Raw genomic sequence first — 16,751 nt, forward strand, 5'->3', positions numbered from 1 at the left:
GAAATTAAACATGAGGCTCAACCCGTTCAAGTGTGCGTTTGCCACGAAGGCCGGGAAATTCCTAGGCTTTATGATAACACAAAGGGGGGTAGAGGCTAACCCGGATAAGTGCGAAGCCATCCTCAAAATGACAAGTCCAGGGTGCGTCAAAGACGTGCAGCGACTAGCCGGGAAGCTCACAGCTCTATCCCGGTTCCTCGGAGCATCAGCTGAGAAGGCTCTCCCATTTTTTAATCTAATGAAGAAAGGAATCGCCTTTGAATGGACCCCGACATGCGAAGAAGCGTTCAGCCATTTCAAAAAGGTACACTCAGAACCACCTATACTTAGCAAACCCAAAAAAGGAGAACCCCTCTACCTGTACCTGGCAGTAACCACACAATCCATGGCGGCAGTCCTGGTCCGAGAAGAAGAAAAGACTCAGCGACCAGTATACTTCATCAGCAAAGTGCTCCAAGGAGCATAGATAAAATACACTAAGCTGGAAAAACTAGCCTATGCCTTGCTAACCTCGTCGAGAAGGCTTAAAAAATACTTCCAAGGGCATAGGATCATCCTAAGAACCGACCAAGCGATTCGGCAAGTCCTCCAGAAACCCGACCTCGCGGGAAGAATGATGGCATGGGCAGTAGAACTATCCCAATATGACTTACAGTATGAGCCCATGCAGGCAATCAAGGCCCAGGCAATGGTGAATTTCCTAGTAGAAGTCACAGGAGAAGCACCTGACATACTGGACACACGGTGGAAACTCCACGTAGACGGAGCTTCTAACCAAGCGTTCGGAGGGGCCGGGATCATCTTGGAAAATTCGGCGGGAATAGCTTACGAGCAGTCGATCAGGTTTGACTTCCCAGTCTCCAACAACCAGGCGGAGTACGAAGCATTGATAGGAGGGATATTCTAGCCAAAGAGGTTGGAGCATCAAAGATTGAGGTAAGTAGTGACTCCCAGATTGTCACATCCCAGAATAACGGCAGCTACCAGGCCAGGGACACATTACTGCAGAAATACCTAGAGAAGGTAAAAGAGCTATGCAAAAATTTTGACGAAGTCATAATCCAGCACGTTCCTAGAGAAAGGAACACCCGAGCAGACCTCCTCTCCAAGTTAGCGAGCACCAAGCCTGGAGCAGGAAATAGGTCACTAATCCAAGGGCTGGCAACTGAGCCAGCAATCATTCTATGCGCAAACCAAACGCCAAGCTCCCCCTCCTGGATGGACCCCATCCTCTGATATATGGAGAAAGGGAAACACCACAAAACGAGAAGGAAGCACAAGCCATCAGGAGAGAAGTTCCCAAATATGTGATTATACAAGGGCAGTTGTATAAGTAAGGGCTCCACCAACCTTTGCTCAAATGCCTGCGCCCCGACCAAACGGACTACGTCTTGAGTGAGGTCCATGAGGGGTGTTGTGTTCACCATATTGAAGGGAGGTCGTTGGCAAGGAAGATCATCCGAGTGGGATATTACTGGCTACCCTGATGTCGGACGCTCAGGAGTTCGTCAGGAAGTGTAGGAAATGCCAAGAAAATGCCAACTTCCACAAAGCCCCACCCGAGGAACTCAGCTCGATGATGGCACCTCGACCTTTCGCTCAATAGGGGGTCGACCTCTTGGGGCCATTCCCACCCGGGCCAGGACAAGTAAAATATTTGATAGTAGCCGTAGACTACTACACCAAGTGGATGGAAGCAGAATCACTAGCCAGCATATCCGCAGCAAACTGTCAAAAATTTTTGTGGAGACAAGTCATCACTAGGTTTGGGATCCCGGAGTCCGTCATATCGGATAACAAGACACAATTCATGGACAAAAAATTCAGAGAGTTCCTCTCGGGACTAGGAATCAAGCAAAGGTTCTCCTCCGTCGAGCACCCTCAAAGCAACGGACAAGTCGAAGCAGCCAACAAAGTCATCTTGAATGGGCTAAAAAAACGACTTGAAGGGAAGAAGGGCTCATGGGCAGACAAGCTAGCCTCAGTCTTATGGTCCTACAGAATCTCCCCTCAATCATCTACCGGCGAAACCCCATTCCGACTCACATAGGGGTCGACGCAGTCATTCCAGTCGAAATAGGGGAGTCGAGCCCAAGGATACTCCTTGGAGGAGGAAGCGAGGCAGTCGAAAAAGACCTAGTTGACGAAACAAGGCAGATGGCACACTTAACAGAGACAACAATCAAGCAAAGGATATCTCTAAGATACAACGGTAAAGTGCTAAAGAGAAGCCTTGGGGAAAGCAACCTGGTCTTACGACGTAACGACATAGGACCACCAACCCCAGGAGAAGGCAAGTTGGCTGCAAATTGAGAAGGACCTTAAAGGGTAAAAGAAGTCCTCGGCAAAGGCGCGTACAAGCTAGAGAAACTGGATGGAAGCGAGGTGCCGAGAACATGGAACATGGCAAACCTAAGAAGGTTCTACTTGTAGAGGGAAGTTCCCGGACGGCCCGGCAACGCGGCCACATCCGCTTTAGTTCCTTTAATTTTACTCCTTTATTTATATATATCGCGTTACTCCTTTGTTTTAAAGTTTCCTATATGCACATATATAATGAAATTTGTTCTTTGCAAGATTTACGATAAAGCGACATTATGGCACTAATAACGAACGGTCGACCTAGCGGGAACCCAGACCTGATCACCCCGGGAACCGTAGGGACCAAAAGCAAAACGACTCAGCGACAAGCAACAAAAGTGGTAAATACCATAAAAACGGTAAACCAAGAGGCTGCAACGGCCCGAATAAACATAAATAGTAAAAGCAAAGCCGCGACAGCCCGAGCAAACAAGCAATAACCAAGAAAACGGCCTAATTAAGATAAAAGAGCCAAAATGTTCATTACAACCAAAGGGTTCCTTAAAACAAGCCCCAGAATAAAAGCAAGTTACAAAAAGATAAAGAAAGGAATACAAAAACTAAGAGAGCATCTCAACACTTGAGGATATCAACAATCTTCCCGCCCTCCACTGTCTTCATAGCCCCAACTTGAGAAAGATCAAGGTCGGGATCCAACACGGCCACCTGGAGCTTAATTCCCTCCTCGGTCAGCTTGACGGCCTCCAGGGCCCCATTTGCAAGCTCCTTATTCTTCTTCTTCAAGGCGCCATCTCCTGACGAGCAGCCTCTACCGAGCTCTCCGCCAGCTTCAGTTTTTCCTCCAACTCCTCGACCTCCTTCTTGGTAGCAGCAGTCTCACCACAGGAAGTGTTCAAATCCTTCATCAAGGCCATATCCCGATCTACCAGCCTATTAATCTCCTTGGCATCTTCCTTAGTCTTCTTCTCTTGCTTAGACAATTTAGTCTTCAACGACTCCTCCCGAGATCGTGAGTCCGTCAGATCTTTTTGGGAGTCCCGAAGCTTCACTTCCATAGTATGGTAATTTCCCAAGACAGGCTCCACCTTCTGAGCAATAGCCGCAGCTCGTAGAAGGTTGCGGTAAATCCACCTCGCCTGCCCGGAAAGGTCGGCATCATGGAAGAACTCTTCGGTGCCTGGGAGCAGCTACGATTCAATGAAGCCCGCGGCATCGAAATTCTTCTCCATAATCAAGAGCGCCTTCCCGGAATCACGTTTCCTCTTCTTAAGATTACTGACGACCTTTAAGTCATCGTCACCAAAACCTAAATCCTCCTCATCAAAAGGAGTTTCCGTTTCCACACCCCGGGTCCCCGAAGTATTCTAAGGAGGAACTACTTTCTCTGGCTGAACTTGGTCGGCCTCGTCAACCCGACCACTGGCCCTACCGATGAGTCATCATCACCCTCATCATTCCCCTTGATATTCATCAAGTCAGCTAAGGTTTTCTTCCCACCAGCCATGGAAACTGCAAGTAAAGGAAGAAAAAGCAAGATGTGAATGATAGAAGAACAAAACGCTAAAAATACAAAAATAAAGAACTCACCAACATACGACCGACCGGCCTCCCGATCCCCCATAACCATGCGAGGATTAAGATTTTTCTCGCCGAAAATCGCCAACAAAATATCAGCAATATTATGATCTTCCGGACTCAGCCAATCATAAGATACTTTTATCAAATATTCGGATCCCGCCCCGAAGCTCCAGTAGGTCGGGATCCGCCTTGCCCCCTCGGCAGTAAGCCAGAAAGGTTGATGACCTTCAACTGGCCTAACCTTAAAGAAGGTAGACTTGAAACCGTGGTAGGAGTCCTCAAAAAGGCCAAAAATCCTACGGCCTTGTTGGGCCCTAAAGGATATATATCCCTTCTTCACCTTCCCCTGGCTAGAAGGGTTCGTAAGCAGGAAGAGGTAGAGAAAAACGTTCATCGAAGTCGGGAGCTCCAGATATTCGCAAACCATCTCGAAGCATCGGATGGCAGCCCAACTGTTCGGATGAAGCTGTGACGGAGCAACATCACAGCGGTTCAACAGACCCATGACGAAGGGGGAGAAGGGAAAACGAACCCCAAGGTTGTGAACATGGGTTCGTAAATCCACAACCAGTCAACAACTCGAGGGGAGGCCAAGTTCTTCTGACAGACATGCTCCCGACCAGCAGGAACAAAAACTTGATACAACGCTTCCTCGGGACCACCTCCACATAAGAGCCCGGATTGGCGCAGATTCTGGAGACCCTCCTTTGTGACCTTAGAAGGGGTATCCTTCACGTCGGAGGAAACCCAGGCGTAATGGTCAACAAAGTTAGCTAGCGGGCGTTGAGCCTGACCTGGGAGAATAAGACGCTTGGCCATACCTACAGCGGGGGCACCACTTAGTCAAGACAGGAGGTCGGGAACCCTCAAAACAGTAAAATCAAAGAACTACAAATCACCCTCTAGATACCCCTACACTAACCCAGAATGCAAGCAAAACCCAGGAAAACCCAGTGGCACCCCCTCTAGAAGGAAAAACAACAAGAACAAAACAGAAACCCAGGCATGCACAAAGAGGAATGCACGAAAACTAAAAGGAAGAAGTAATTAAAAGGAGAAACCATAAAAACGTACCAGGAAAGCAGAATCTGCAATGGTGAACAGGAACGAAGAATCCAAAGAGGAGAAAGGGCACTAGAAGCGAAAAGAGAAATCAATGCAGCGGGAGCAAGAAGCAGAAGCAACATCAGCACGAGAGATCAAGAGGAAAAAGGAGAAGAAAAGTAGAGTGGTGAGGGGTTATGAAACAAAAATAAGGAAAAAGCGTAACTGCCAAGGAAGAGAGCCAAAAGGCAGGGGCATATTTGCCATTTCACTCAAATTTCGAATCAGTGAAATGATGGGCATTTAATGCCCAGCACAGGAGCCAAGAAAGCAGCGCCAGGGTCGAGGTGACCACGCGTGAGTGACACGAAATGCCATCGACGAGTTCCCAAAAAAGAAGAATACGTCCCGCCTCGACGAGTAGGACAAACGCGCCCAGTCACGAGCTCCAAAACCTCAAGGCTGGCGCGTTGGGGGCACTGTTACGGACTGCCAAGTCCAGCCCAACTAGCCGCCGGGTCGGGGCACCACCCCCAACTCAGGCCCAAACATCCAGCAGAAAGGAGTTCAACGGGTCAGCCCCTAATACTCGACCCAAGGCATGCCCGACCTACCATCCGTACGAGCCATGCCATCGTCCAGGCCGGTATCCTCGGGGCAGTGTCTGGAGTCCTGACCCGAAGTCCAGGATGACCTGCCCCTCCCACGTGGATTACGACAGCTCATAAACTCCTTAACCAATGGGCCAGGTCATCGCTAGGCCTGCCCAGCATAGTATATAAGGGGAGAGGATAGCTCTTCCCCCAAGGTACGTCATACTTTTACCTAATTTGGCCATCTCTTCGTACGGACTCTGACTTGATCGTCGGAGTTCCTTACAGGTGGCCACCCCCCGTACACCACTCCGCCTCCGGCGTCATCATTGCGTATCAGTCCTCGCTCCATGTCAGCTCCGGGTCTCTTCCTCTCCTCTACTCCTAACCACCCGATCCGTCGGGTACCCGAGATCATCAGGTAACGAACACTTAGCATGAGCACATGTTATTGTTTAAGTATGAGAGAATTGATAAATCTATATTTTACGATTATTTTTTGCTTGAAAAAGGTAAATTTGATCAACTTACCTTGCATTTATTCCTTGCAATTACATGCTTTTGTGAATTTTTTCATAATTATGCTTAATTATTAAAAACATGCTTTCTATGCTTTAAATTGCCAAATTTAATTCACTTTTATCCTATTCGATGCCTTTATATGTTTGTTTGATTGATTCAAGGGTTAGAAGGCAAGGATGGCTTAGAAGGACGAAGGAAAAAATGCAAAGGTGGAGAATTCATGAATAAATGAAGATTGAACATTTTCTAGGTTGTGCATACGTATGGCTTGTGCGTCCGCATCTCCTCCAATTCGTGCGTACACATGGTATGTGCGTACGCACGACTCGCAACACATGACTCACTTAAGTTAACACATGACTCGCGATTTCAAGCCCATTTTGGGCCCAATCCAACTCTTTTTTGATGCATTTGAAGCAAGAATTCAAGGGGGATCAACCAAGTAGTGTAGTAGTAGTGTAGTATCATATTTTAGGTTAATTCTAGAGAGAGAAGCTCCAACTTTTCTCTATAATTTTAGGATTTTTAGTAGTTTTTAGTTTAATTTCTCCTTAGATTTAGGTTTTAGTCTTGTTTTAGTTTCGTTTTCTTTATATTTTCTTATTCTATTGTCTTAATTCCCTTAGTTTTACTTGTTAGCTTCTCAATTTTTGTTAATTTTAGTTTATGAACTCTCTTGTTAAATTTCCAATTTTCTTTAATGTAATTGATGTATTTCATGTTTATTATTGCTTATTTAAATTTTTGTTATTGCTTTCTTAGTTTGGTAGTTATAGATTTTATTATTCTTGCAATTTATGATATTTTCCTTTTATACATTCCAAGCGTTTGACAAAATACTTTCTTAGTTTTAGAGTAGATTTTTGCATTCTTGGCTTGGGATTGATGACTTAGGTGATATTGAATCATTGATGTTTGATATTGATTGGTGATTTAGGATTGTTAATTGATTTGGTTTCCACTAATGCTTATCTTTTACCAAATTAAATTGGTTAGTTAGGATTTGTGGATTAAGATCAATTATGCCTACTTGATTTTTCTTCGATGTTTAGGGGATGACAAACTAGGATTAACTCTTCACAATTGTCATGTTCGTGGTCAATGACAAGGATAGGAACCCTTGACTCTCAATCCTTGCCAAGATCCTTTTTGCGCTTGAATTTCCTTTCCTTGTTTTAATTGCTCTTAGTTTACATTCCTTTGATGTTTACTTATCGCTTGCTCTTTAATTTCTTGCCATTTAAATTTCCGTCATTGCGATCAAAGTCCCTTTCTCTCATAGCCAATGATACGCACACTCGATTATAATTACGTGGGAGAACGACCCAGAATCTAAAACTCCCAGTATTTGATTTGAATTGTGATCATTTTCTAAACTTTGATAGGGTTATTTACTGATTTATGACTATACTATTGACGAATTCGAGTTTTATAACTTTCAAAATTCTAAACCAATATTTAGCCCTCATCAAAATGATAACAAAACAATAATCGCATCACACTGGAAACGTTAAAGGTAACAAGCATCGATATACACCAAAAGAAAGATATATATATATATATATAGTCCCGAAAGTGGATCAAGGAGGGAAAGGGGAAGAAGGAGCGGACAAGGTTAATATGGATGCAGTGTGATAGATGCAAGAGCAGGAAAGTAAATATGAAGTTAGATGTGGCGGTAGTCCGCACGCATATGCTTGTTAGTATGAAGTTAGATGTGGCGGTAGTCCGCACACATATGCAGCTGCAGAAAAATAAATATGAAGACTTGGAAATAAAGAACTGATTGAAAGTTTTATTGAATGATTGAAATAAAAGAAGAGGGAAGAAGAAGAGCTGGAGAGCTTACAAGGGAACTCTCAGAGTCTCTCTCTCTAACTTCTCTCTATCATATGTAAAACTGAAGGATTGGAAATGATTTGGGGTGGTTTGGTTTTGCATACTTGTATTGCCATGAGAATACCCATGCCAATGAAAAAGTTGAGAAAAATTTTAACATAACAGGAACACATGTTTCCTGATTGTTAAAGTTTGATTGAAAAAGTTTATACCCTTCATCTGTTGGTGAGGGTAAAATTTCTTGGATTGGTCCAAAAAAGTCCCACCATTGGTAGAACCAATTTGGAAAAACATAATTGATTTTTCTTTTAAAATAAATTAACCATGAATGTCTGAACTGAGTATTTTGAAACCAAAATACTTTAGTCCAGGCTTCCATGTAGTCCCAATAATTAAAACCTATTGGGTCATAATTTTGAGAAAATTTTTGAATTTTGTTTAGGTTGTTCCCAAATTGCTTTGGGGATAAAATCTTGAGAATTTGAATGGTTGAATGGGTTATAAATTCGGGATTGGTTTTATCCTTGTAATGTTTAATAGATACTGAGTCAGTATCTATTAAGATGAATTCGTAGAAGTGGCGAGTTTTATTAGGTGCTAAGGGCCTGAAGTGGAATCCAGTAGGGAAAATCTTTGGGATGACTTTGTTTGGAGAATTATCCCAGAATTCAGGCTCTATGTGGATAATATTTGCGGTTTTGTTTGTAGATATGTAATTGGTTTGGGTTTTTTGGGTTTTTGTAGTATTTGAGGATGTTTGGGGCGTTGAGACGACAGACTTTTGTTTTCCTATTTGGATGACTGTTCTTCGATTGGCTACTTGAGATATTAATTGAGATAGATCAATTTCTTCATCGGACTCACTGCAAAGGTCGGCCCAAGATTTTTTGTTGAGTTTGGTAAGACCCTGGTCCTGTAAGGCTAGGAGGGTTTCAATTGGGATGGCATAGTCTGCTTTGGATTGTTTGGCTTGATTGTTTTGTGGTTCAAAAGATTTTTGGGTGGTTTGTTGTGTGGATGGCCCAGCTTGTTGGGTTTGAGTGAGTTGTTGGGTAAATGACCCAGATTGTTGAGTAGGTTGTTGGGTAGATGACTCTGTTGGGGTACTAGACCCAGATCTTCTGATTGGCCCTGGTAGGGCTAGGCGAATGCCTCTGCCTCTCGCTGAGGCCAAGGTTGCCTTTTTAGGCATCTTCTTTCTGTTTATCTCCCTGCAAATATTCACGTGTGAGAAAGTCAGGGAGAGAGTTTGAGTTGCCCTTGATATGCTCAATATCAAAATCAAAGATGCTTAAAATAGCTTGCCACCTGGCAAAAACTTGTTTTGAAGCAAGATTTTTAACATCATTTTGTAAAACATCTTTAGCTGATTTACAATCAACTCGGACTAAAAACTTTTGGTTGAGTAAGTCAGATTGAAATTTTGTGATGCATAAAACGATGGCTAAAATTTCTTTTTTGATAGTGGAATATTTTTGTTGAGTACTATTCCAATGTTTGGATGTAAATGCAATGATACATTCTTTATCATGCAGTTTTTGTTTTAGGATACCGCCATATCCTAAATCTGATGCATCTGTTTCCACTATTTTGAATGCATGAGGAACCGGTAAGTAAAGACAAGGAAGATTGCGGACTTTGGTTTTAAGGAACCTGATAATATCAGAATGTTTTTCTGTCCAAGGTGGAGGATTTTTCTTAAGCCTATCATGGAGAGGCTTAATGAGGTTGTTAAGATTTGGGATGAAATCCGAAACATAATTAAGACAACCTAGGAACCTCTGGAGCTGAGGTTTATCAAGGATATAATCTGGAAACTTTTCTGCAAACAAAATTGATCTTTCAATAGGAGTTATAGTGCCTTGGAAGATTATATGACCAAGAAAACGGATTTTTGTTTGAAAGAGAACAATTTTTGTCTTAGAGACAGCAAGACCATTTTTTTGGATGATGTACATGAAAGTTTTAACATGCTTGAAATGTTCATGTAAAGTTTGGGAAAAAATTAGAACATCATCAATGTAAACGATTGCAAAATCTGAATATGGATTGAAAATATCATTCATAATTTTTTGAAATTCAGATGGGGCATTTTTCAGACCAAAAGGCATTACATTCCATTCATACTGTCCAAATGGAACTGTAAATGCTGTTTTGTATCGGTCTGATTCGGTGATTTGAATCTGCCAAAAACCGGATTTCATATCAAATTTTGAGAAAATGTTTGCAGAATTTAACCTGCTAAGCAAATCTTTTTTGTTTGGGATAGGATAACGAATCCATTGTAGGGCTTCATTCAGTGGTTTGTAATTGATGACAAGCCTAGGGGTTCCTCGTTCTATTTCAGCTTGCTTATTAACATAAAAAGCAGAGCAAGACCAAGGACTCTTGCTAGGACGAATTAATCCTTTATCCAAAAGATCTTTTATTTCTCTTTGACAATGCTGCAAAAGCTGCTCATTCATTTGAATTGGGCGGGCTTTTGTAGGGATTTTTGATTCTTTGAAATTCTTTTCATAAGGAAGATCAACGACGTGTTCTTTCCTATTCCAGAAAGCATGAGGCAAATCTGAACAAATAGACTTTTCAATTTGGTTCAAAAGATTTTTAATTTTGTCCTGAATCTTTGGTTGGGAGAGTTGGGATTCAAGGGTTTTAAAAGAAATTTCTTCTTTTAAGAAACAAATCTGTCTAGTCTTGGATTCAATTAGATTTAAAGATTTTTGTTTTGGTGAATCCAGGAACTCAAAGAAGGTTACTTGTCCCTGAACAAAAGAGGTAAGCCCCGGAAAGTCTGCCAGATAAGGAAACAAAAGGATTATGAAAGGTGTCCCCAAGACCACATCATTTTTGATATCTTTTGCAATAATAAATTCGGTGGGAATCCTGATATTACCCTTTTCAATAAAAACATCTGTTAGTTTGAAATTGACACTTAGCCTTTCTCCGGTTATTGAGCTAAGGCGTTCAGTAGTTTTTTCGAAATATTTCGTGGGGACCAAACCTTCCTTAATACAGTTTGAATCTGCACCTGAGTCAAAGAGTGCAATGGTGTCAAAAACAAAATCTTTAACGACAATTCGGATATGAACACGATGTTTCATAAAAGAGAATACATTGATTATTCTTAGAATTTCTTTTCCCTCGTTGCCGTCAGAGATTTTATTTTCTTGTTCCTTAGAACACTCTGTTTGATCAAGTTCATCACCAGATTCTCCCACTTGCATTAATTGGGAGAGAATAAGTTGATGATTGTCTTGATGTCTCCTGATTTCCTGGATTTCTCTTTTGAGATTGTTGACCTCAGACTGGAGGTCCTGAATAGTTATGGGACGAATAACTTGTTTTTCTAATTTTTTGAAAATAGGTTTAACATCATATTTATTGCTAAGGACCAGGTTTTTGGGTTTTTTCTCCTTTTGTAAAGATTTTTTTAGTTTCAAAAGGAAGTCTTTCTTTTGTTCAGGATTGTCAATAGCTTCAATAGTATCAAATAGGAGATCTTGATCTTTGGATAAAACACCAATTTGCTTGACATCTGAATCTGAGGATGATTCAATGTCATCGATTTCGATGTTATTGATATCATCCGAAGATTCTTGGTTAGAATCATTTTCTGAGCTTTCTAACATCAGATTATTAATCTGTTCCTCAATCAGAGGATCAAGGTTTAGATTATTAATCTTTCTTTTTAACCGGCAGTATTTGCTAATATGTCCAGGTTTCTTACATGTATAGCAAATAATGGGGTTTTTTTGTGGGTAATTTTGGAAATTCCTTTGGAAATTCTTTTCATTTTTAGGGTTTTGAAAACCTCTTCTAGACCTTCTGAAATTCTTTTCAGGATTAGGTTTAGTAAAAACTTTTCGATTGGATGGTCTTTTGGATTTTCTTGGATGACAAGCAGGAAGACCGAATTGTTCACAGAAAGTTCCTAGATCAATACGATTTTGGGTTTTTTCTCGAGCAAGTTGCCTTTGGATTTTGTCATCTTGACAAATCTTTAGAGCAACCTTCTGGATAAAAGAAACTAGTTGACCATAACTTAACTCGTCATAGGGTATTATCCCATCCGGGGTTAAGCTACGTATTTTGTCCCTTACTTTATCTCCAAGAGATTTTGGGAGTCCAGCAAGGAACTTTTCTTTCCAAAAAGGTTGTTGACTATCTTCTCTGGTGTACACCCTGGTAAGAAAGGTGTCTTTATACCACCGGAAATCAGACAAGGTTTTGCATCTGAGATTGGAAAGCAGTTCAGCCGAACGATCTTTCCAGAGAGATGGATCACCAATGAAATGGCTTGCTATGGTAAAGATTAGGGTATTAACAGCATCGGGGATGGGTTCCCCGTCATCACCAATGATCGGTTCGTTCTGATCATTGACTTTTATGGCAGAGAAGATTGAATGTTTTTGGTTATCCGAAAGGTAGTTATCCCACCATCCTTTGAGTTGGCCACTGAAACCAGAAACAATAACGTTGGCTATTGCTTCTTCAGAAGTTTCATGGGCAGCTTGATAGGCTGTGCCTACCATAGTCATATGCTGAAGCATACTCATGATGTTATATTCAGTTTTACCATCTATGTTCCATTCATAGACATTATTGGCATTGAAGCTAACAAAACCTAGTTCTCTTTCTTCGAGAGCCAGGTCAGGAGCAGAAATGCGATTATAACCATATGCAGAGGGTTTGGTTAAACCCTTCCACTTGGTTAGGGAGTTTGTTAGAATAGGGCTGATCTTGAGGGATGATTTGTGGGAATCATCACTGTGATCGGAGGAGGAGTCATTGGATTCATGACAAAGGGCATTAACAGCTTTGGATGAGCGTGTTTGAATACGAGAAGTAGACTCACCAGAGTTAGGAGTTTCAGGGACAGTAGAGAAACGGTTTAAAAGTTGGTCGATTTTTTGAATAACTTCTGAATCACCAGATTGTTGTTTTAAAATGGAGGTTTTAAGACTTTGCTTTGCCTTACTACTAATTTTAAAAGGTTTAAAAAGGGGTTTCTCAATACTTTTAGAAGTAGAGGCTTCAGAAACATTTTTCAAAGAAAAAGTAGATCCTGAAGATGAAAGGTTGTCCCCTAGACATTGTAAAAATCTATTGGTGTAATTTGATTGCTCAATAAGATTTTTAATATCTTTTGGGGCGACAGCTTCATCAATATTTTTTGATTTAAAAGGAGAGGCCATAACAGGGTTATGTCCTTCCGTGTTTGAAATTACAAAGGGTCCTTTTGGAGGAAACTCAGATCTGATTAAATTTCCATTTTTAACCTTCCAAGTTGAAATAACATTTGCTGAAAGCAAGTTTTCTTTGTGCTTAAAAGGATAAGCAAGATTGTTTTTTATGGAATAAGCATGAAACCATTCAAAGAAGGGAATATGCATCTTAACTTCTTTTAGAAAATTGTAATATTTTTCTTTGAATGATGCAATTTGAGTAGCTGTATGCGTACGTAAATACCACTTTCTGTGGAGGTCATATTCCTCAGAATCGAGGTTTTTACGTAAAGCTTCTCTGTCAATGATAAATTCTGTGCTACTCATTGGGCATTATTTACTGAAGAATATTGAGCACCCTGCATAGATGAGTATGTTGGAGATTGAATGGAAGATTCTATCTCAACATCATCATCTGAATGCTTATCATCGGTTTGATAAACTGCTTGAGAAATGTTTGAATTATTTTGTAATCCAGAAATATTGATCTCAGAGTGTACATGTTTTGAAAATTTTGGAAACTGAGATTGGGAAGTTACGAAAAAAGACCTTCTTGCTGAAGCAAAATCATTAGATGTCCCTGCTTCAGACCTAGAGGAAAAAGAGTTTCGTCTGTCGAAGAAAATTTCTACTTTCCCTGATTCATCCTGTTTTATTTCTCGTAAGAGAGGTGCTTGTCTAGGTTGTGTAGGGATAGCTCTGTCAATAGACCATGACTGGGGGAGATCAATTTCATCCCACCTTATGAGCCTTGGAATCATGACATTTGCCTTTGTCATGTCAGTGACAAACAAAGTAGTTTCACGATCTTGGGATTTAAGAAGGACCCTAGAATTACAAGTATTCATAACCTTGTATTGAATCCTATAGATTAAAGCGGCCGGAATGGATCCTTCCTCCATGTTAAGACCATGAATTCGGATGTTCAGGAAGAGGGAGTCAAGGATGTTAGTGTCTAACAAGCTGACCGTTTTGTTAGGAAAACAGTTGAAATAAACTGGACCATGTCCAAGACTTGTTTCAACTGTTCCAATAAGGGAGTCTTGGAAATCATTGTGTCTAATATCTCGAAGACACATGAGGATGGAAGCATTTAAGCCTTCTCGGATGAGGGGTTTGACGGCAACTTGGACACACCCTATGTGAAGATATCTGTAGTGACGGGCATGTTCTCTGACAGATGCTTTGGTTAAGAGATGGAATTCCTCACCGGATTCTGGTCCTAGAGGAATATTATTTTCAGCGGTTTTGATGATATAGTCTGATTTTCTTTTGTTGTCGTCAGGGACATAAAGCTCATCTTGGGGGATTTTGGGTATCTCCCAGTTATCGATGGCTTGATTGATATCTTCGAAGCAAACTTCTTCTTCAAAGATATTGTGTTTGGGAGAAAGTTCATCAGGTCTAGCCACTTTCTCAGTAAGGGGATTGGAGGAAGAATGGATTGGAGAGGTGGAGGAGGAAGACGGAGAAGAGAAAGAAAGTCGTCTAGAAAGAGAACGGAAGAGTTTAGACATATTTTCATAAAATCTGATATCATTGCCCTCCTTTGGTTCAGGAAGAACATAAACATTATCACTAAACTATCACTCAAATTTTTGGATCTGGGGTCTTAACTCTTTTTTTTTTTTTTTTTTTTTTTTGCAATCTCTAAATCCATAGCCACCAGGAGTTCTTACGTTTGGATCTTATCACTTTCGAGAACATCATCAAATTAGCCTTACTGCCCATCAACAAGGGTCTTACTGCTACAGTTCCTTTAAGTGATAAAATTAAACAGCCTGTACTTCCAGATTTAAAGAGTGGTTGTTATGATATATATCATGAACAGTAAAAAATGGTTTCCAGATCCATGAACCTCAGAGATAGTTTAATGATAATATTAATATTCCTACTTCCCCATCAGGCTCTGATACCAGATGTCCCGAAAGTGGATCAAGGAGGGAAAGGGGAAGAAGGAGCGGACAAGGTTAATATGGATGCAGTGTGATAGATGCAAGAGCAGGAAAGTAAATATGAAGTTAGATGTGGCGGTAGTCCGCACGCATATGCTTGTTAGTATGAAGTTAGATGTGGCGGTAGTCCGCACACATATGCAGCTGCAGAAAAATAAATATGAAGACTTGGAAATAAAGAACTGATTGAAAGTTTTATTGAATGATTGAAATAAAAGAAGAGGGAAGAAGAAGAGCTGGAGAGCTTACAAGGGAACTCTCAGTGTCTCTCTCTCTAACTTCTCTCTATCATATGTAAAACTGAAGGATGCCCTTCAATGAATGCAAGGCTTCCTTTTATAATTGGATATACTACTGTTTCTACAGTACAGGTGCATATTACCGGTACTATTTCTACAGTACAGGTTAACAATGAATTTTTTGATTACATGGATTTTGAAGATTAAAGACTAATCTTCTCCTAGATCGATTCCAAAGCAGTCGTCTTCATTCTGGTTATAACTGCTAGAGGATTCTGCTGAGGAAGTGGGATCATCCTTGTGTTTTTTGTCTTCTTCAATCATCTGCATGATTTGCTGAAGATGTTTTGCTAGAGTTTCTTTCGATTGAGCTCCCGCAAGGGTTGCAGCAATTTGGGCTTTTTGATTGAGGAACAGGGCAGTTTCTGGATCTGAAATCTTTTGACTTTCAGGATTGGATTTGAACCATTCTCTGACCTTTTCTGGGTAGGCCATTGAAGCATCAAATTGAGACCACCATTTGACATAACCATGCCTTTGAAGGATTGGAAATGATTTGGGGTGGTTTGGTTTTGCATACTTGTATTGCCATGAGAATACCCATGCCAATGAAAAAGTTGAGAAAAATTTTAACATAACAGGAACACATGTTTCCTGATTGTTAAAGTTTGATTGAAAAAGTTTATACCCTTCATCTGTTGGTGAGGGTAAAATTTCTTGGATTGGTCCAAAAAAGTCCCACCATTGGTAGAACCAATTTGGAAAAACATAATTGATTTTTCTTTTAAAATAAATTAACCATGAATGTCTGAACTGAGTATTTTGAAACCAAAATACTTTAGTCCAGGCTTCTATGTAGTCCCAATAATTAAAACCTATTGGGTCATAATTTTGAGAAAATTTTTGAATTTTGTTTAGGTTGTTCCCAAATTGCTTTGGGGATAAAATCTTGAGAATTTGAATGGTTGAATGGGTTATAAATTCGGGATTGGTTTTATCCTTGTAATGTTTAATAGATACTGAGTCAGTATCTATTAAGATGAATTCGTAGAAGTGGCGAGTTTTATTAGGTGCTAAGGGCCTGAAGTGGAATCCAGTAGGGAAAATCTTTGGGATGACTTTGTTTGGAGAATTATCCCAGAATTCAGGCTCTATGTGGATAATATTTGCGGTTTTGTTTGTAGATATGTAATTGGTTTGGGTTTTTTGGGTTTTTGTAGTATTTGAGGATGTTTGGGGCGTTGAGACGACAGACTTTTGTTTTCCTATTTGGATGACTGTTCTTCGATTGGCTACTTGAGATATTAATTGAGATAGATCAATTTCTTCATCGGACTCACTGCAAAGGTCGGCCCAAGATTTTTTGTTGAGTTTGGTAAGACCCTGGTCCTGTAAGGCTAGGAGGGTTTCAATTGGGATGGCATAGTCTGC

The sequence above is a fragment of the Arachis ipaensis genome, chromosome B5 (genome assembly GCF_059453495.1).
Source record: "Arachis ipaensis isolate K30076 ecotype BB chromosome B5, ASM5945349v1, whole genome shotgun sequence".
In the NCBI taxonomy this organism is placed as follows: Eukaryota; Viridiplantae; Streptophyta; class Magnoliopsida; order Fabales; family Fabaceae; genus Arachis; species Arachis ipaensis.